This window comes from Ambystoma mexicanum, chromosome 6p, assembly GCF_040938575.1.
Source record: "Ambystoma mexicanum isolate Mex_15411 chromosome 6p, UKY_AmexF1_1, whole genome shotgun sequence".
In the NCBI taxonomy this organism is placed as follows: domain Eukaryota; kingdom Metazoa; phylum Chordata; class Amphibia; order Caudata; family Ambystomatidae; genus Ambystoma; species Ambystoma mexicanum.
In genome coordinates this window covers 252,803,733-252,825,404 of record NC_090935.1, presented here as the reverse complement: position 1 = coordinate 252,825,404, position 21,672 = coordinate 252,803,733, and the positions used below count along the sequence as shown (strand labels likewise).

General features: G+C 44.3%; 1 protein-coding gene across 1 annotated transcript in view; it reads left to right on the top strand.

The window, feature by feature from the left end:
- CFAP53 (cilia and flagella associated protein 53) overlaps nucleotides 1-21,672 on the top strand; it is a 218,303-nt gene that overhangs the window by 89,355 nt on the left and 107,276 nt on the right. The gene's annotated exons all lie outside the window — the stretch shown is intronic.

Sequence of the window (21,672 nt, the reverse complement as noted above, 5' to 3'; positions counted from 1 at the left end):
GACCAGAATAAATGTGGGAGACTGTCAAGTGTGCACAGTACGCATATGAGAAGGGTCCTGGCAGGAGAGTATACCAGGCAAAGTCAAGTCGGAGGGCATGCAAAGTGCATTGCATGAGAGTCCTGATCAGGACATATCGGGAAGCATTCATAAACTGTGTGGAAGTCATTCTGCATCATAGATTTTGTTGAAAATATATCAAGAAGGGAAATAAACCTGGCAGAAGAGCATACCAGGTATTCTATCAAGGTTCAGACTACCAGCCAAGATATTGTGCATACCAGTTGTGTTTTGATTTAAGAGACTTAAAGAACCGATATCAAGCGGAGTGAAGAGATGTCCACGGGAAGGGAGCCGCCCTTGAATTACAAAACTTTGGAATTTTTATGTAGAAATTCCATATTTTCCTTAGGAACATTTGAACACTTTTCTAGGCCCAAGACATTGCCCTATTCAGCTTAGAGTTACTTATGTTTTAGAATGTGAGGGTCAGAATAGTACTATGGACACAGGACAGTTTGCTTTTGACATTTTGACAAAGGATAGACTCATTAGTTTTACTTTAGGTAGGGAAATGCCTCTTGGAGCAGGGAAAGGGAGGCATGTGTTTAATAAAAGTCTATGGCCAAAACCTTGAATCCCCTGTGTCTGCGTCACAGATTTGTACTTGGTTTACTCAGTGCTTGAAGTAGGAAGAGACACTGAGGGGCTCTAGCAAGTTACACAGATATGTATCCGGGGTTGTGACGAAATGACTAATGCCCAGTAAAACTACAGGGGGGGAACAATGGATTGCAAATGCTATACTCAGTCCTTCACTGCTACTGGCACAGCAGTGATCTTGCTAAAAGGTTATACAGACATACCGTGAATTATGTACTGCCTTTGTTAGGGTAGTCTAGGACAAGGCATTATAGTGTAGGCCAAGGGAAAGTATTAGTGTTCAAGCAAAAAATATACGGCAAGTAGGGAATCCTCCAAACAGCAATAATTCTGTAGTTACCAAAGTATCCAAACAAGCTCTGAGAAAATATCCACTTCACGTAAACAAACACAAGCTATTCAAATACCAAAACTCCTACCCCGTAAAGCAAAAACACAGACCAAAAAGAAAGAATTGTTATACTCTGGGTATTAGCTGACGGGAGGAACAATGCTGGCAATAATGGAGAAAACAGTAAAAGTCAAACTGATTACCTCTGTGTTTTCATGTAGGGCAACTGTCTCTAGGGCCCAAAGTACAATGCCAGGGGGGTTGAACCTAGAAAAGCTTTGTTGGGGGCCTATACTCGCCTTTGACTCCTACCTTAGTCTCTTTACATTGTGAAGACTGACTTCAAGATGTTTTTCCATTCGGTTGAGTCGCATTTTGATACTGCAAGCTCAGTTTGGATTCAAGCACTATACTGGTGCACAGATGAAGGAGATGGGCTCGAGAGTGTAATGTTGTTCTGAGTAGGCCGGTGACAGGTCAAGGCAATGTGACTCGAGGGATCGATGTGGACTTCAATATTGAAGAATACAGCCGATTTAGTTGGGGTGTCTGGATGAGTCCAGCCAACTCGAAGGACTGGATTCAGCAAAGAAAAACGTTGATATGATATGATAGTTTATTTATATAGCGCCTATACTCAATGTGTTTCAAAGTGCTTCAAGGCAAGGGAGGTAACCAGGTAAAATTCAGTGACATTCTTACAGGCCATGAACAACAGGAATGTGAAATTAACTATCGTACTCAGCCTATCGACATTTCAGATAGTGCAAGCACTAAGACACAGATAGGAAGGCAATGGGAAACAGACAGGCGACTACTGTACTAGGCCTGACGACATTTCTGGTAGAGCCGGAATAATACAAGAGGTGAGGGAGAGGGGAGGAGACAGGAGGGAGAGGGACAAAACAAGCGACTATCGTAATAGGCCTGACGACATTTCAGATGGTGCTGGAAGGGGGGAGGAGAACAAGTATGGGAGGGGGAGGAGACCAACAATTGTTGCTATCGTACTAAGTCCAAGGACAATTCAGATCGGGACAATTCAGATCGAGTAAGTGCAAAGACACAGACCACAAAGAAAGAATTGTTATACTCTGGGTATTAGCTGACGGGAGGAACAATGCTGGCAATAATGGAGAAAACAGTAAAAGTCAAACTGATTACCTCTGTGTTTTCATGTAGGGCAACTGTCTCTAGGGCCCAAAGTACAATGCCAGGGGGTTTGAACCAGGGGGGTTGAACCTAGAAAAGGGAGCGAGGGAGAAGGGAGAAGGGAGAGGGGAGAGCAAACTACTATTGCAGAGGTCAATAACAGTGTTGCAGGGAACAAGAAATGTAGACTGGGATTTCAGGAAGACGATGGGCACAGTGTGATTCAGGCCCAACCGGAGTACGAGATCCAGGGAAGACCAGTTGAGAGGGTGCGCACCGAAGACAATGTGTCCATAGAGTCAATCCAAGTATTGGCGACGGGTCGGAGATAGTAAACCATAGGGAGTCAAGACAACTCCTGCAGTGAGTAGGTGAAGGGGAGGGTGGGGGAAGGGGGAGCAGGAAGCAGAGAGATGGAAGGCAGGGGGGGGACATAAGGGGGGACCAGAGGTGGGGTAGGGGGTACACACAAGCATCACAGGGGACCAGAGGGGGCTGGGGAAACAGACCTGAAGCGGACGAGGAGCAGACAGTGGGCCTTACCCACAGGCCTTGAAGGCAGGCCAGCATTTCGCATGCCGGCTCACCCGATTGGCCAAGATGATTCAATGGAGGGCCAATCGCGGGCGAGCAGGGGAGAACAGAGGCCAGCTACAGCACACTAGACAAAAAAGGCAGCGGCCATAATGGAAGGTCACAGAGCATACAGCAAACAAGATTGAAAGTTACAAAGATGCTCTCATGGCGGTCGCTGCGGTGAAAAACACTTAATGCAGATCTTCTTAAGAGTTCCATCAATAATTCCTGATTTAAAGAAGAATTATGGTAGCGCTCCGTGCACAGCGTAGTGTAGCACAGAAAAAGCCTGAGGGCTTACCTTGTAGTCCAATGTCTACATGGAATGGATCCTGAAGCCCTTGGACCACGGGGTGAAGGAGGGCCGCCCAAACAGGTGCCCATCAGGGTGGGAGGCAGAGGAAGTGAGATGTCTCAACTACATCTCCAGGTATTTGTCCGTTCAATGCCAGGCTCAGTGAACAGACAACGGTCGTGTTTAGTCCGCTTCATCAATTAGACAGCAGTTTGGCATTTGCTCCTCATGTTCGAAGTAGTCTCAAATCAGAGTATTTCTTTGCTTAACACCAGCTTTGTCAACGGTAGCACCTTCTGACTTTGAGCACATTGTGGGGCCTTTTAATAGTTGCCTCAAGAAAGGGACCTTATTATTTCTGTGCATGATTTGTCTAATCTTGCCATCTCCCTTTTGTGCATAGTTATCTGGAACTGGCGTGGAAGTGTGTTGGTTGGTTGGTGGTTCTTCTGGGTGAACTGAAAAAACATCTTTACATGTACTTTCTGGTGGCTGAATACATTACTGTTGTCGAAGATTTCCTCAGCCTTATGTGTATGTTCTTTGGATGCCTCCCTCTTTAATAGACCATTTTCTGCTCTTCCTCACCAAGGTAAAGATGCTAGAGTCCCTTGTAGTCGGTGGTTTCATGGTAACAAGTGTTCACCAGCTGAGGTTTTTCGTCAAGCAAAGAAAATATAGGTGAATAAAATAGAAGCAGTAAATTTGGCTTATGCAAGTAACTTATTTTCCTCATGTGCCCCTTCATATATATTTTGATAACATCTAGCTTATACTTTAGGCACAATCGCTCATTTTATTAGGCACAGTAGCTCTGCCAGCAAAAGGTGGAAATGTTTCATGAGTTTAGCGGTTATTTTTTTATATGAGCTGCAGTAGTTTTAAATGCAGAAAAGGGGACAGAGGTTTAACCAGGATTGGAGTGCGCTTGGGCTGTTAGTCACAGTTCCAATGGTTTACATAGGTGGGTAGCTGCAGACCTGGTTAACAAAGGTATTGCCCTTACCTATTCCATACTGAACATCTAACAATTAGGTCAACCAGAATGATTGCACTTACCCAGGTGATTTGTTGATAGAAAATGTAATCTGAATATGCATGCACAATTCATTCCAGATAATTTCCTGAGCATACATTATTTCACTATGCTTTACCCTAGCCTACACGTGTTACCATCTTTGTGTTTCTCAAGGCTACAATTCAGCATAGAACACTTATCAATTACACAATTCTTGCAGATAATTAATAATGTAATTCTATGGAAAAGATTAATAGATGATGTGATAGTCATATGGTGTTGTACTGAGCATCTCTTTTTAGAATGTCCGATGTTTGAATAATGACACATTCAGTGTTCATGAGAAACTGCTGTGGTGCTACTGTATGTACACATTTGAAGTACATGAAACTGAAAGGTAGCCAAATCACGTCAGCTGTTGAGTTGTCTATGGGCAGTGCACAGAAGACGTTTTCAAGAGTCGTCTATATGAAGGGTTCTTATTATGTCACATACCCACAAGGCGTGAAAAATAGCCTTGCTGCAATCGCTGACCTTCTCTTTTTAGCAAAATTGCATACATGGAAAATATATCTGTTTAGTAGCACACACTTTTCTGCAGAGAATCAACCCTTCCTGTGCAGCCAGAAATACAAAATGCTCAAGCTAATACTCCCTCACAGATTCTGTCACAGGTGGTGTGGCCTAGAAAAGTGCTAGATATGGTCCGGGGTGCTGGGCGTGGCCTAATAAGTGCACTATAGCTGTATTTTAATGGCTGGCTATTACTTAATGAGGCTGACTGTCATTGCTCTAGCTCAGAGAAAGCAAGCTGGCAACAATTAAGAAATCCTACTAGAAACAGGTTTTCTAAAACTAGCTTCATTCATTTCTTCAGAAACAAATAATGGCTGGGCCGAGACGTATCTGCATGGATTCCAACCAGTCTAGGGGCATGCAAGTTACGTGCAAATCTCAGCAACATACAACTTGATGAGGTACCTATTTTTAGGTTTGCGGCTCAACTCAATTACAATGGGCAGATGGCCTAGCCAGGAGCCACGTCCCCCAACAAAAGCAGACCTCTTGTGTGGGTGAGGGACACATGACTCCGGCATGGTCCACCTGGTGGGAAGGAGGACAGGACATGGCTTAAGCCAGGGCCAAGCACTTGAATGACAGTGATGGGCAACCTGTTTCAGAAAGAGACTTTTCTTGTTCACTGGAAGAGATTTCAATAATAGATTTCACTAGCACTTCCAGAATTCTACTTAAAATCAATACTTTGAATTCATACCTTCTTACACTGGTAATCTGGAAAGCGGGACTACAGCCAAACATTGCATTGTTCACTAGGCAAGCTCCTGTCCAGAGATCAAGGCACCCGCAGTCCAGCACAGCTCTGATTAACCAAATCCTGCAGAAGTCCTCTCCCGTCATCCATCTGGTTCATTGCGTATTGAGCCAACCATTGTGGATAGGTATATCATACATCAGGCCAAATTAAGGTATCTGAAATTGGTCACGCTGCAATGAGAGCGACCCTGCATTCTCCGTTATAAGCAGCTGTCTGACGAGGTAAATGGAAGTATGGCAAGTAAATGGCAGGTCGGGAGGTGACGCTGCAAAGATGAGGTATCAAGTCTGTTGCTAGTGAAAAAAGAACACTCCCTGACTGCTGACGACATTCTTCTCAAGGGTAATAAAATAGTTGTTCACATGTTACTACGCCAGCAATTGATTGACGTTGCACATGAAGATCATCTAGGGATTGTATCAGCTGGGTGTGGTTCCCAAGCTGGATACTAGAGTTGAAGATGCGCTTAAGAAATGCCCTACATGCTGCGTTATGACACCAAACACGTACCTGGATCCACTACAAATGATGCTACTTCTGCAGTCTGTATGGAATTAAGTGGCAGTTTATTTTTTGCGTCCTGTACATGGGGCGGATTATGTCTTGGTGGTGATGGATGAGTTCTAGGTTTTCAAAAACACAGATGGTGACATCCACTGCTGCTTTATGCCATCCATGCAATTGATGGTATATTCATGGCATATTAAGTACCACGAGTTGAGAAGTCGAACAATTTACTTGCGTTCATGAGCCAAGATTTTAAAACATTTGCAGAATACCTGGGCTTCAAGCATCGAAGGATCTCCCCATTATGGCCTCAGGCCAGTGGAACAGTAGAACGGTTTATGGGTAACATTAAGAGCACTCTTTAATTATCAAAGCTTACTGAGCGTCCATTAGAGCAACAGTTGTATCAGAGAGACTATAGAAATACTCCTCATAGTACAACTGGGAAATGTCCGTCTGAAGTCATGTTTGGATGAATGATCCGGACTCGAATGCCTCACCTAGGGACATGGGAAGATCAATATTTAAATGATCAAACACTACATGAAGGCGATACCGTTTCCAAGTGCAAGATGAAGGCACATGCTGATCAAAAAAAAGAAAGGCAGAGTAGTCCGTCATGCAGGGAGGAGACATGGTGATAGCAAGACTACCCCAGAGAAGTAAAGATACAACTACATTTCATCTTAACCCCTCAGAGTCATGATGAAAGGCTCCATGTTGACAGCTGAGATCCGAACCAACTCACCCAGATCCCCTCACCAACTCACCCAGATCCCCTCACCAGAGTGTCAGACTGCAGGAAGCGAAGATTGACTGGGTCATCTGTGTCTTTTCTTGGTGCTGCTGATAAGGCGTCAAAACCGCAGATTAAACCAAAAAGTTGCCGAAAGTCGTGCTCCCGGTTCTCCCTCAAGACTGCTGCTGAGAGACACTGTCTATTGTCTTGCCTTTCGTCACCAGACTAAGGAATCCGGAAGTCTGGTCCAGAGCTGCCACATCGCAGAGAAGCCAACACAAACACTTTCTTCAATTCAAGGGTACCGTGGGGAAAAAGGTTTTGCTTACCTGATTCCACAAAGTCTCTCCAGAGCATTGGAGTGCATGTAAATGTGACCAGGGCAACCCCCTCTCACCCCTGACACAAGCCGCTACTCGTGTCTCCTTCTCAAGTCTGTTTTAAGGTCTCCTTTGTAAGTTGCTAACTTTCTGCTTCAATAACTTTAGACACTGGAAGAAATCCGCAGAAACTCTTCATTGTTCGCTGTTTGGCAAGACTTCAGGCCCTCTCCGAACTGCCTTTAGCTAGGGTTGCGTTTTTGGACTTAAAAGACTTGCCAGGCGAAGAAACCGCCTCTAGAATCTTGAACTAAGCTCATGTTGCACTAACCACTTATTTTCCTCCCTTTAAGTTTTCTATATGTGTTTGCAGAGTAAATGCATTAGCGTATGACCTTTTTGAAAACAGCATGAGTGCTCCATCATCGATAATACGATTACCTTGTCTTTTTTCCCTTACTAACGTTGCAACAAATGTAGGAAAACTCCCCTAACAATTAAGCAATAGACGTTTCAATGCAGTGGTGTTCAGGGATGTGCCCATGTATTTTTGAAAGCCCACCTGAAAGCGAGATAAAGTGTCAGACTGACTCAAGACTAGGTCTCTTAGCAGCAGGACAGTGTAGACTTTGCTCACTGTGTCAACCAGGGCGATTCGCCTGTACTTCCCCAGATCAGCCGTGTCTCCCTTTTTATAGATGGGAATGATAATGGACTGGGACCAGGAAGAGGGGACAATGTGAGTTTCATAGATGGAATCAAAGTGGAGTTTAAGAAAGTAAACCCAAACCAGAGGATCCTTTTTCAAGATAAAAGTTGAAAGTCTGTCTGGTCTTGGCACACTTGACGGTTTGAGTTTGTTGATAGCCCACATTATGTCGTCAATTTACCAAGGTCAAAGACCAGGGGCAACCAAGCCACCCAGGGAATCTGGAAAGTTTGTGAATTTCTTAGTGTGTTCTTGAATAGAATCACTATATGAAGAATTACTAGCACCCAATTTGTGAATACAGGCCCAGAATTGTCTAGAGTTGGAATTTAATAAAATCCTCATCATGGACTGGTTATCTCTCAAATAAAGGTTGTACTTTAAGGATTTGACAACATTTCTGTGGCGCTGACGGGTGTGCTTATTTTGCTTTAAATACTCTACTTCAGAAAGGTCCTGACCCCTTAGGGACTTGATGTTCTGCCATCTCTGCCCTTTGGAAAATGTGATCCTCTGATCAACAGTGGTGTTTTTTCTATGGTTTTTTACCGAGAATAGTTTTCCCCCAAAAACTCATTGAACATTTTTTTTTTGGGGGGTTCCCGTATTAATTTTGCACTATTCCCAATGCCCCACCCCTTATATACCCTTACTCACAACCGCCTATATTTTTCAATTAGATTTTTTTCAAGAAAAAAACATTGTCAATGAATGAACGTTGTAACGTTATAGGTACCAAGAGCTGGTATTATTTCTTTTAACTAGTTTCCCCAGAGAATATAGATAGTTATAATTTATACGAGTTGCCAATGAAAGGTGGCTGGACATGATTAATGACATGTCACTCACCTGTAGCAACTCTAGTACTCTCGGGTTACTTATAGCTTCTAACTCTCCTCATTCAGCTGTGGCATTCTACCACTTCAGACCTACTAGTTAAAAGATCTCAAACTGAAGGTAATGACACATTGCTTTCTTATCTGAGGGATTTCCCGCATGGGGCCTTAACTTTTTAAAAATGTTTTACTGCAATGTCATGCCACTAGTTATTGTGGTGACCACATGGAAAAACAAGGCCAAAAGGCCCTTGTTTCCGGACCGCCACACTCCGTCTGACTGCCGGGCGCAACAGCCCCGGTAGAAAGAGTTGTCACAGAAGCACCGGCACCGTTGGCAACAGTGTCAGTGCTTCTGAGTCCCCATCCCGATAGCGTCGTATGGGATTACACAGGAATGTTATTATTATTATTATTTATTAATGTGTTTTAGTTTATAAATAAACTTTTCACATAGAATATACATAATAAACATAATAAATACATACATTTATAGTCCATATGCATAGTCGAATACAAATATCTAAAATATTTTCTAACTTCATCCTATCTACTAAAATCATGCACTTAGCATAATTAAAAATAGAGGCTAAGAAATGCATCTAAAACATATAATTAAAGGGTCAATATTTTATGTTTCACTGAGTTAATTTCTTGCTTACTCAGGGGATACATCATATGGACAACAATAAATACCCGTCACACCAAAGCCACTTAAATCGATATTCTAAGTAGATTCTCAAGCACAAGCCAAACGTTATACATTGCGATAAAAATCTTCAAGTTGGAAGTATTGACACTTTGCCACCAGAAAATATCTTGACCTATATGTTCAATGTCATACACATATTTGTCGTAATGTCTTTTGTACGTGTTCAGCATCTTGGGGCAACTAGTCAGTAGATGTTTCCCAGTCTCAACAATTTTATTATCTTTACACAGCCGACAGTAACGATCCGCCATAGGGATCTTATCAACTACGCCAGTAACAGCAAAGACTGGGTGCTGATTAATCCTGACTAAAAGTATAAATCGTCTTAGTCTTGGCACTGGGCATAAATTCAAATAGGACTGTGGTTTTTTGTAAGTGTATAACATATACTGTACAAACTGGTCTTTTTTGAGACCTTCTAATCGAACATAGTTTTCTATCCAGTCCCTCAGATCGACATTCCTTGATAAAGCAGAATTTACTGCAGGACATTATTCCCCCTCTCTCATAGTCCAATTTATCGTGTCTAAATATTTCTCAATATTTTCCTTAAAAGGGGACTTCTTGGACTCCTTACTGAGTTCCTGTTGCATAGATACCAGCAACTGGTTACTAGAGGTAGTCATTAACTTCAAGTATAGTTCAGCCCTTCTCTTTAATACCAAAGATTTCAATGAGGAAAGCCCCAATTCCAATCAAAGAACAGCCATAGGTATGCAGGTAGGAAGGCCCATGATTTTTTTCCAATACTTGCCCTCAACTACCTGCAACCAGTTAAGATCTATTGTCTGAAGGGCTTCTAGACAATAAACCATCATTGGAGCAAGTACTTGTAAATCCAATAACCTTGCAGCCCAAATTGTGAAGCCCCATGTGTCTTAGTGAATCGATAGACGAGAGCCGGAATTTGAGCAGCTATGACCTTTTCTTGCTTGTATGCATAGTCGGTAGTCATTACCCTTTTCAAAATCAATGACAAGATACTTATAACTAGGTGTATACAGTTTCTCCAATTCTTGTATTTTTAGTCTGGTACGGGCAATTTTTTACTGGTAAACATCATTGCTTGAGTCTTCTCCGTGTTAATTATAAGATCATTACTTTTTGCATACTGCCACAGAGCCTCCGCCGATCTGCGTAGTCTGCTCATAGTATGATCAAGAATGACCAAATCATCTGCGTAAGCAAGTACTGGGCATTGCTCCTGTCCTACCAGTGGAGGACAATTATGCACAGCACATATTGCATCTGGTAGGTAGTAGACGAACAGGTTGTATAATGTAGGTGCTGTAACGCACCCCTGTTTGACGCCTCGATTCTGCTCTACTTCTGCCGTCATATTCCCTTGAGAATCTAACTTTCGCAAGGTGGTGTTGTTTACATGGAGGAGCCTCAAGTAATATAATAGACTGTGAGGATAGCCTAAAAATTCTAATTTTGACCAAAGCAGCTCTCTACGAACTCTTTCGAAAGCTGCTTTAAAATCTATGAATAAGGCGTAGAGAGGAGGATTACCCTTCGTCCTGGCATTAGTACATAAGGTGTCTAGGATCATCAAGGTATGAGAGATAGTGTAACCCTACCTATAACCGCTCTGAAAGCGGTTAAGTAACCCTCTTTTGTCTGCCCAATCCAGGAGTTCTTTTAACAGTAAACCTGCAAACAATTTACCAGAGCAATCTAGCATGGATAGTACTCTATAGTTTTCTGGGTCATACTTATCACCTTTTTTATGAATTGGAATAAGAATTGACTTCTGCCAGGAACTCGGAATCCTCCCCTCAACTAAGACCCTGTCAAATAGAATCTTCATTACCTCTGCCCAAAAAAACGGGTTAGTTTTCATAGCTATGTTTGCCAGGCCATTTGGGCCCGGCGCACAAGATGATTTTAGTCATATTTTGAGTAAAAGTTGGTCTACTGTGATTTTTAAATGGAGGGCTCGGCGGAAAAGTATTCGGTGGGCTCCTGTCGAGTTCATCTGGAGAGATGTTCCGCTCCATCAAAAACCTTTCCCATGTATGTGCTCCTATCGGGTTGATCATAGGTGTTTGCCTGTTATCCATAGCATCACCCAATAAGGCCCATATATTGTGGGTATTTTTAATGCAGAGTAATCGTACCATGTCCTGCCATTGCACTAATGTCCTCGAGTATCTTTTTTGCTTTATCCATGCTATATATTTATTCTTAAGCATCTTAGTAATAGAGCAATAGGAAGTGTATGTGAGACTTGTCTTTTTGGCCCTTCGAATTGCTGCTCTCAAAATTCTCTTGGCGTCTCTGACCTCAGTCATATCTATTTCTCTTAAATGGACCGCTAACATCCATCCCTGTCCCCATTGTGGCATACGCCAGAGAGAACAAGAAAATCAATTTTTTTTAATGCACACAGACATATCTTGAAAAATGATTATATCGGGATGTTGCTCAGCTGCTATCGCATTTGCCACTTTTATTATATTTTTCTCGGACCAACGAATACGCGTAACAGCATGATTAGTCCTCACATTTCCCAGCGGTCTCTGGTTTCCCATGTTGATTTACCAGGGTGATCACTTAGCGTCCGTCCACTGATCATTTCCATGCCCCACTGTTTAAAGAAACTCAGTCATTGGAGGCCCACATAGTCATATATTGAGTGTAACATTTTACATTTTGATCTTAAGTTATAATTATTCGTAGGCCAGTATCCACCCGTCATATGCCAGTTAAAATCCCCTAAAGTAATAATGCATTTATTTTCCTTCATTAATGACCAATCAATCATGACCCCATGCAATGTTTCCTGGAATGTGGACTTGCCAAATCCGACGTCTGACTTTCCGCTCCGCTGGGATTTGTAATGTCCCGGTGGCACTGGGAATTCAGGTGCCGGAAACAGTGTTTCTGGGTAGGCGGCAACCCGCCGGACGCCCCGGCAGGGTTACGGCTGACCTCGTAATGATTCCCTAAGAGTACTATAGGTGCAGGTGGTACTTTTCACCATGGAACCACACACCCACTGGGCGTTCCTCTTAACTCAACATATCATGTTCTTCATAGCAGAAAGTGCTGAAAATGATGTGTCAAAATACCTTTTGAAAGGATTGTGTCCTCCCACGTATTCCTCATCTTTGATAATTGTCTTCAAGCTTCAGCTGCTTTGGAAAATAAATATTCTCGACTGAGGGCGCTGTGCGGTAGCGTCGATGACTCCATGTCCCATTAGCTTCAGTTTCGTTTTTCCGACACAACTTTTCACTTCGAGAGAAATTACGGTGCACGTCGGTTCGTTAAATAAACTGTCATGTCTTCACCGTCGACTCGATGGACGCCCAAGGTGGGTTTTAAGAAATGTCAATCACCGGCCCCCACCGCGTTTGCCTGTGGTGCCTCGGCGCGGAGCATCGTAGGAAGGAGTGCAAATCCTGTCAGGCGATGACTTGACAAGGCTCTGAGAGAGCGCAAAGGTAAATTGGCAGTGGGTAGAATCCCAAAATCCCCTTCTGTCCTGGAAAAAACATACTTCAAATGAGTAGAGAGATTCTCCTTGTCGAAAAAGATCTAAAATCTCAATCGAGTCATTCATGTCATTCTTCGTCTTCTCCCAGGAAGTCGAAGAAAAGACGTCCTAGGTCACCTTCCTCGAGTGATTCCTCAACCGAGAGAATAGTATGTCCAACAAAATCCGACTCCCCGTCAACATGGGAATAATTTTGGGGGGAGATGATGAAATTCTTGGATAGAGAACAGCCCCTACTCCCTCGAAAGATCGTAAGAAAGACCATGTCCCGGTTGCTCTACATAAAGACGACAAGGAAAAGTCTATAAGGCTAAACCCTGTGCACCCTCGAGTCTGGGACGCAAGCCTGACAAACATTAAGAACCTTCGAAGCCTCAAAAGAGTGAAAAGGTGTCGAGGACCTAGACGAGCCGAGAGTCCAGCCCTTCAAGGGTGTTGTCTTCGGAGAAAACAAAATATGTTCCATCGACGCCCTCGACGTCGGAACCTTCGACACCCATATCAAAGCCATCAACACCTAAAGCCAAGGCTTTGACGCCATTGGCCTCAAGGCCTTCTCCGAAGACTTTTTTGGAACCATTGAAGGCAATACATGAGAAATCTTACAAACCTCCACCACAAAAAGATTCTTTAAATCTCTTTCTGCAATCTATGAAGAACATGAACCATCTGATAATGATCAAACACCTTTGGTCTTCAATATGGCACTCCAAATGCACTAGAAGAGTTTATTTCAGAGGAATCTAGACTTAAACATCTCTGTGACAAACTACAAACAGCCAGTGGAGTAGCTACATCTCCTGAGCTAGACTTGGAAATCCAGATCCTGCACATCATGCGGACAGCTCATATAGACAACTGATGAGCAAGATAGTAGAATATTTGGGATGGAGTAGACCTGCTTCTCCTTTTCAACAGGCTGACTTCACAGACATATTAGTCCAAGGTCCACAGAGGGATCCCATATTGCTTTGCAAAAAAGAGTTGCAACAAATTGGGGAAACTCCAGATGCTATTTCTGTGGTTAATAAAAACTTTCCTAAGAAATATAGACCGTCAAGTAGTGACCCAGATTACTTGACCAAGAACCTGACTCCAGAAAGTTTGGTGATCCAAGCAGCCACGTCCACAAAACAATCTGCTTATCCTACCATTCCTACAGACAAGGATGATGATTGGGTGGTCGGTTGGGTGTGGAAAGTATTTACTGCTGGTAGCATGGCATTGAAATCGGCAAACGCCACTTGTGCCTTTTAAATCTAAGTTTTCGTTAAACCTGTGGGATTGCGCAGCAAAGGCGGCTTACCACATCCCTGAAGGGTAAGAGAGATGGTTTACAGGCTATCATCAAGAATGGTAAGGAGGCAATGTGTGAGTGCCTCCAGTCAGGTCTAAATACTAGAGATAGTATTAGCAGATCCATGGTGACTAGCACCGTGCTATGCACACCGTGCTACGCAGATTTGCGTGGCTGAGGAAGTCTGGGTTTGCACCGGACGTGCAATCTAGATTACTCAATATGCCTTTTGATGGCTCGAGACTGTTTGGTAATAAGGCTGATGAAAGTCTGGAAAAGCTACACACCTCAATCAGCGGCTACATTTCTGAGTGCCGCTATTAGACAGCCTCAAAATCTTTACTCTGGTACGTCATCTTGGAGGGGTAAGTCCTTTGGTTTCTACTCCTCATTTGGAAGAGGGAGAAGACAATCCAGTCATAGAGGACATAGAACATTCCCTCTTGGTAGACGAGGAAGCAGCCCAAGCGGCGGCAGCTTTGCCCTCAGCCTCTGCTTCAGCCACCTCAAAACCTCTCTGTGGCCTTAATTCAAAAGACCCCAGTGGGAGGCAGGCTCTCACAGCATCTGAAAGAATGGCACGACATTATTTCAGATGCTTGGGCACTGGAAATGGTAGCCCAGGGTTACTGCCTTCATTTTCTAAAAAGGCCCCAGGATCATCCACCAGGGAACAGCTCATTGAAAATTCTAGATACGCTCCTTATGCAGGACATTTTGACCCTGCTAGAGAAAGGTGCAATAGAACCAGTACCTGCAGCGGAGAGGAACACAGGTTGCTACTCTCCTTATTTTCTTATCCAAAAAAGGTCAGAGGATTGAGACCTATCTTGGACTTAAGAAACTTGAACAAGTTCCTCAGGAAGGACAAGTTCTAGATGGTTACCCTTTCTCAGATCCTTCAAGCCCTCCAACTCAAGACTGTATGGTATCATTGGACCTTCAGGATGCTAACTTTCATGTGCCAATCCATCACAAGCACAGAAAGTACCTGATGTTTGCAGTTGTGTGTTCTCATTTTCAGTTTTGAGTTCTGCCATTCGGGCTGGCCTCCGCCCGAGGGTTTCCCCAAGTTGATGGTGGTAGTGGCAGCCAGTCTCAGGAGAGGGGGGATTCACATCTAACCCTACCTGGACGATTTGCTGATCAGGGCTCATTCTCCAGAACAGACCCTGAAACGTTTCAGCGTGACTTGCCACTTTCTCCACAAACTGAGCTTCTCCCTCAATTACAGGAAATCAAATATGATACCATCTCAAAGAGTCCAATTTATCGGAGCAGTCCTGGATGCCTCCTCGGGAAAAGCCTTGACACCTGAGGTGAGGGCCCAACACATTCTACAGAGGGTCAGCAAATTTCAGAGTCTTCTGGCCTTCGATTTCTTTTCTTTTTTTTAATGTTTTAAAAAAAAAACATTTATTATGTTGCTCGGCCCATGGCATCCTGCATTTTTCTGGTGCCAGAGGCTCTCCTGAGAATGAGATCTCGCCAATGGGCTCTCAGGACTCAATGATCCCAATTCTCAGGCAGGATGTCTGACCCCCTTCAGGTTCCGAGCAGAGTCACACAGGATCTTCTGTAGTGGGCCTGTGAGGACAACATTCTGAAGGGAGAACCCTTTTGGCAACCATGTCCGGAGAATACAGTAGTGACGGATGCCTCACTCATGGGGTGGGCAGCCCACACCGATCTGACAATCAGCGGTCGTTGGTTTCTATCGGAGTCCAAACTACGTATCAATCTTTTGGAGCTGGAGGCATATAGACTAGCGCTGAAAGCCTTTCTACCCTATGTGTCCTGATAATGATGGACAACACAGTGGCCATGTACTAACTCAACAAGATAGGAGGTGTAGGGTTACTACCACTGTGTAGAGAGGCAATGCTGCTCTGGTACTGGGTAATTCAAGAAGGAATATCCCAATCAGCAGTTCACCTAGCCGGAGAGAGTAACACGGCAGCAGATGCTCTGAGCAGGCAGAGCAGTCTCCCACGAATGGGAACTAGCTCAGGAAGTCCTTCAAGAGATCTTCATCGTTTGGGGAACCCCTCAAGTGGATCTGTTGACAACCAGTGTCAACCGGAAATGCGAGCTTACTGCTCCAGGGAATTTCCCCCAAGAGGAGCTCTAGGAGACACATTTGTGGTGGACTGGGAGTTTCCACTTCTGTACACGTGTCCTCCAGTCCCTGCCATTCCTCACATGATCAGAAGGTTGAGAAGAGTTTGGGAAATCCATGATTCTAATTGCCCGGATTGCACCAGGAGGACCCGGACCTTCTAGACATGTCCATCTGCCAGACGATACGTCTTTCACAAAGAGAAGACCTTCTCTTGCGAGAGGAGGGTCAGGTTCTCCATCGAGAGGTCAAAACACTCAGCCTTCACGCATGGATTCTGAGAGGCTGAGGTACAAGGATTGGGACCTCCCAGAAGACGTAATGGAGATTTTGCTTTTGGCCAGAAGGCAAAAACTAAATTGTTATACGGCTGTCATTGAAACAAGTTCAGCAGCAGGTGTAGGGATAAGAATGTGGATCCATTTCAATGCGATACACCCACAGTGTTATCTTTTCTACTTCATTTAGAAACTCTGGGGCTCCAGATCACAACATTAAAAGGTTATCTGGCAGCGCTTTTGATTTTCAAGCGCTCTACAGAGGAAACCTCATACTTTAAAATCCCTTCAAACATTCATTTTCTTAAAGGACTCACTAATGTGTTTCCTCCTACTCCCTTTCAGGTCCGTGTTTGGGATTTAAATCTTTTATTAATATTCGTAACATGCATTCCTTTTGAACCCATGCGTTTGTTTGTTTATTTATTTATATAGCGCTCCAGACCCAGGAGTAAAAGGGCGCTTAAGGACAGGTTACAGAAGTACAATATATATATAAACTTAGCAATTATACCTTTGTAGAATTAATATACAATAAACAATATATACAATCCATGGTAGTTAGAACATGCAGATAAACATTTGTATGGCATGTACAGTATATACAGTTTGTAATGTGCTTAGTCTGACTTGGGATTGGTTTTATCCAGTAGCCAGCCAATGACTAATTTCCTGAACAGTTGGAAGGATTTGGTCGATTTGATGTTCAACGGCAAGGTATTCCAAAGTTGAGGGGCGAGGACCGTGAAACTCGAGCCACTGGCTCTTTTAGTGGTGAATCTGGGCACAGTAAGGCAGAGAGTATTGGAGGATCTAGTGATTCTGGTGTTCGGCTTCAAAGTGAGTTTGTTAGTGAGATGGGGGGGGGGGCTAAGTGGTTTAAGGCTTCATAGGTGAGGCAAAGAGTTTTTGGGTCAATTTCTTGTTGATTGGAGAGCCATTTGCAAGATATTCTGATATGAGAGATGTGCTCTCACCTCGGAATGTTTAGTGCTGCTCGCAGTGCATTGTTTTGGAGAACCTGAAGTTTATTGATTATAGCTTGGTTGGCACATAGGTAAAGGCTATTGCAATAGTCAAGCTTCGATTGTATGAGAGCCCTGGCCAGTATGAGACAGCTGTTAGTGGATAGAAAAGGACTGCATGCCCTAATTAGTTGCCCGGTGTAGGCGGTGGTTGAGGCGGTCATGTTCACTTGTTTAGAAAGGTTGGTGTTGGCGTCGAGATAAAACCCTAGGGTTTTCACGTTTTTAACGATGGGGATGGTATTACCATCGATGATGATTTTGGTGTAGTCAGGGCGGAGTTTCTGTAGGCTGTTGGGTGATCCGACCAGGAGGAGCTCGGTCTTCTCATCATTCTGTCAGAGGCCATGTGTGGCCATCCATGCCTGAATGATTGCAAGATTTCGTTAATCCTAGTGATGTCGATATTGTAGTTGCCAGTGATGGTGAGGAGTATCTGGGTGTCATCCGCGTAGTTAGTGTAGGTGACACCCAGATGGTCCAGTTTGTCAGAGAGGCTTTGTAAAGATGTTATATAGGGTGGGGAAAACACAAGATCCTTGTGGTACACCGCAAGTGATGGGGATGGGGTCTGCTGCTGCCGCAGGTGAAAAGACCCTCATGGTTCTGTTGGCTAAGAAGGATTGTATCCACATGATACCAGAAGGGGAGAAGTGGGCAGCAGATGAGAGGTGGTTGCAGAGTATTTTGTGGTCGACCAGGTCGAAGGCTGCGGAGGTCTAGAAGGAGTAGGATGGCGGCTTTACCTTTGTCTTTGTCATCAATCTGACTTTTGAGGTCAACAAGGGCAGTTTCTGTTCCATGTTGAGGTCGAAAGCCGGATTGACGCAAACCTAGCAATTGATTGGATTCTAAGTATTCCTGAATTTGCAGGTAGGCAACTCTATCAAGGATTTTTAGCAGGAAGGGGACCGTGGTGATGGGCCTGTAATTAGTGGGAATGGCTGGGTCAAGGGATTGTTTTTTTAGAAGAGGGAGAACCCATGAGTGTTTCAAGTTGTTGGGTACAGAGTTGGTGGAGAAGGATAGGTTTATTAGTTTGGAGATGAAGGGGGGATAGGTCTCTCGCTGCATCTTTGATAATCCGGGCAATCCCCTTTGCAATTAGAAGGTTTGAGGGATGCTATAATTTATTGGACTTCAGGTATAGTGACCTTTTTGAATGTGAAGCCAGATGTGGTTTTGGTAGGGGTGGATATGCTAGGGGTGGAGGAGTTGCTGTTGGAGAGTTTGTCGTTTGGCCTCAATTTTGGTTTGAAGGCCAGTGATTTTGTTGGCAAGGGCATTTTGGATGCTAGTGCACCAGGGTTTGTCTTTCACACAAGTGTCCGTGGGTGGGTTGGGATTTTCTTATTTCTTCAGAATGGTGAAAAGTTCTTTAGCAGAGGATCCTGCATTGTTTATTCTGATATTGTAAGCTTCCTTCTTAGTGCAGATTATCTCTTTTCTGTAAAGGGAGGAGATGGTCGTGAGATTGGTTTTGTTTTCAGCTGATGGAGTTATTTTCCATCGGGTTTCCATCTTGGCTTTCTTTTTTCTGAGTGTTTTAAGTTCAGGTGTGTACCAAGAGTTCAGGTGAGCTCTGGGTTTACCTTTTCGTAACTTTAGTGGGGCAACGGCGTCAATGGCGTTAGTCATGGCGTCATTGTAGGTGCTGACTAGAAGGTTGAGTTCAGCAGTGGCTGGGAGCGTGTTTAGGAAGGGGAGAACCAGTGGTGTAAGGGTATCCGCAGTAATGTTGTGCTTGTTTCTGGTCAGACAGGCTGGTGCGTGGGAGCATTGTTTGGGGTTAGGGTTGTTAATGCTAATGTCAAATGGAATGAGGAAATGGTCAGTCCATACAAGAGGTTGTGGGTCTTTGCAGGTGATATAGCAGTTATGGGCTGCGACCCAGTCAATGGTTCTGCCTTTCTGATGGGTGGGTAGTGAATTGACTTGAGTAAAGTCATGCTCAGATAGGGCGTTAGCAAGGGAGGAGGCAGGGGTGTCGTTAGTGTGGTTGTACCCTAGATTAAAGTCTCCTAGAATGATATTTTAGGAAAGAGGCTCTGAGTTCCCAGCTATAAGAGAGGTGATGTCTTCTTCGAAGTTACCTGTGGGACCTCGGGGTCTTTATATTAGTTGCAAGGTAATTGTACTCTTAGGGGTGGTTTGTATTTTGATGGTGAGATGCTTGCATGATTTTAGTGGAAGGGAGGTAATAGATTTGAGGTCGAGTGAGGATTTAAATATGAATGCTACACCTCCTCCGCGAGCATTAGTTCTGTCAGCTCTGAGGATAGAGTAATTGTTGGGAACAGCAAGGGTTAGGTAGGGACCTGTTGCCTCATGTAACCATGTTTCTGTAGTAGCAAGGAAGTCGAGATCGGCTGAGAGGATGATGTCCGCGATTTTGGTGGGATGAGCAACAAGGGATCTGACATTGAGTAGTGCTCCTTTTAGAGATGCAGTGTTGGTGGCGTTTGCGCTATTCTTAATGGTAGCCTTAGTCATAGGTGTTGCGGGCGACTTGCTGGATGTGGTGTGGAGTCTAGAGCCGAGTCTGTCATTGAGGGTAGAGAGGTTGGGGTTGGCTGTGGGTCGGTATCCTGGTGGATTGGGAGGGTTGGGGTTAGTATCAGTGTAGTCCTCTTTAGAATGGTTGGGAGTGTTGGGTAGGGTGTTAACTGGTGTGGCGCTGACTTTTGCAGTGTGGTGTCGGTGGACAGTGTGCGGGAAAGGTGGTAGGGTGGGCAGGAAAGGTGTGGGACAGGCGATGGGGTGGTGTCTTGGGCAGCCAAGTTTGGCTAATCCATTACTGTATGATATGTAGCTATTTCCGCTACATGGTGTATTATTGTTCATGACCCAAAAAGGGAACATGATGAGAATGAGCCAAGAGAGCATAATTGAGAATACGAAGTAGGCTGGGCTGTTGAGCTATGGGAGGGTAGGGGGGCTGTGGGTTGGGCGCAAGCAGGTAAGCACAGTAGGCAATTGCAGGTATGTGGGTACAAGCAGGTTTGGCTTAAAACTGTAATTAAGAGTAGGTGGATTTGAAATGCTAGTGGTCTGAGAAGTGGGCTATTCAATTGTACAAGTGGTAGGTATAAATAGGCAAATTCAATTTAGGTAATAGGATGCAGAGATAGGCAGATTCGATTTTGCTAATACAATGCAGAAATATGCTAATTCGATTTGCTAATATTGTCCAGAGATAGGCAGATATAGTTTTGCTAATACAATGCAGAAATAGGCTAATTCGATTTGCTAATATTGTGCAGAGATAGGCAGATACAGTTTTGCTAATACAATACAGAAATAGGCTAAATCGAATGTAGTGGCAGGAAGGGCGTGGGGCATGGGATAGGGTAATGTCTTGGACAAGCTAGTTTTAAGCCTAACATTGTTGAACGTGACTGGAATCTGTGAAGGGTTGGGGTAAATAGACTTGTCAAGTACGTTTACGTATTTAGCATGCAGGCTAATCAAGCAGATTGGCAATGGGCTAGTCCCCTTGTGGTCATGAGCATTAGATAATCGGTTGAGCAATATAGAAATGCCGGAATAAGCCGGTGGGCAGGTGTGCAGACTTGCATTCAGAGTAAGTATGTCAAATAGCTGATCAAATTGGCTGTTGTAGGAGACCATTAGTAGTCATGTCTCATGCGGAAGTAGGTTGCAAAGGTGACTATTGCGCAACCCAGGAGTTACAAAGCTGTCGGCGCATCACTGGGTACTCACGTGTCCGGGTGACTACTGGAGGGGTGTTGGATTGTTCTTTAGTAGTGGGTGTTCACTGGGATTTAAAGATGAGGAGGTTGCCCCCTGATGCCCACCGGCGAACAGGGGCAAACAGGGCCTTTTGCAGGCCTTCGGCAGCGCCGGCGTTTCCGCCTGCCGGTGGATGCAGGTAGAGGTTATTGCTTCTGGTCTCCTGGCAACGGAGTGAAGCTGGCCTCGTTTTCGCGCTGTGTAGCGCCCGCCATCTTAGGATCAGGCAGCTCGCTTCAGATCAGCTGTGTAGGAACACCACGTGTCGCGGCTGGAATCGAGCAGGATATTTTTGGAGAAAGGTAGTGTGGGTGCCTTTCCCCGGCTTACTACGTGTGAGAGAAAATAAAATAACGGACACCACCCCTTGTCGGGGAAAGAGGCACTGAGACCCGGCTGCAAGAGTTCAAAGGATGGTTTATTTCTCCAGCTAGGAAATAACCCAAAAACTTCCACCCCCATTTACATCAGTGCTTGTATATATATTAATTAAAGTAACTC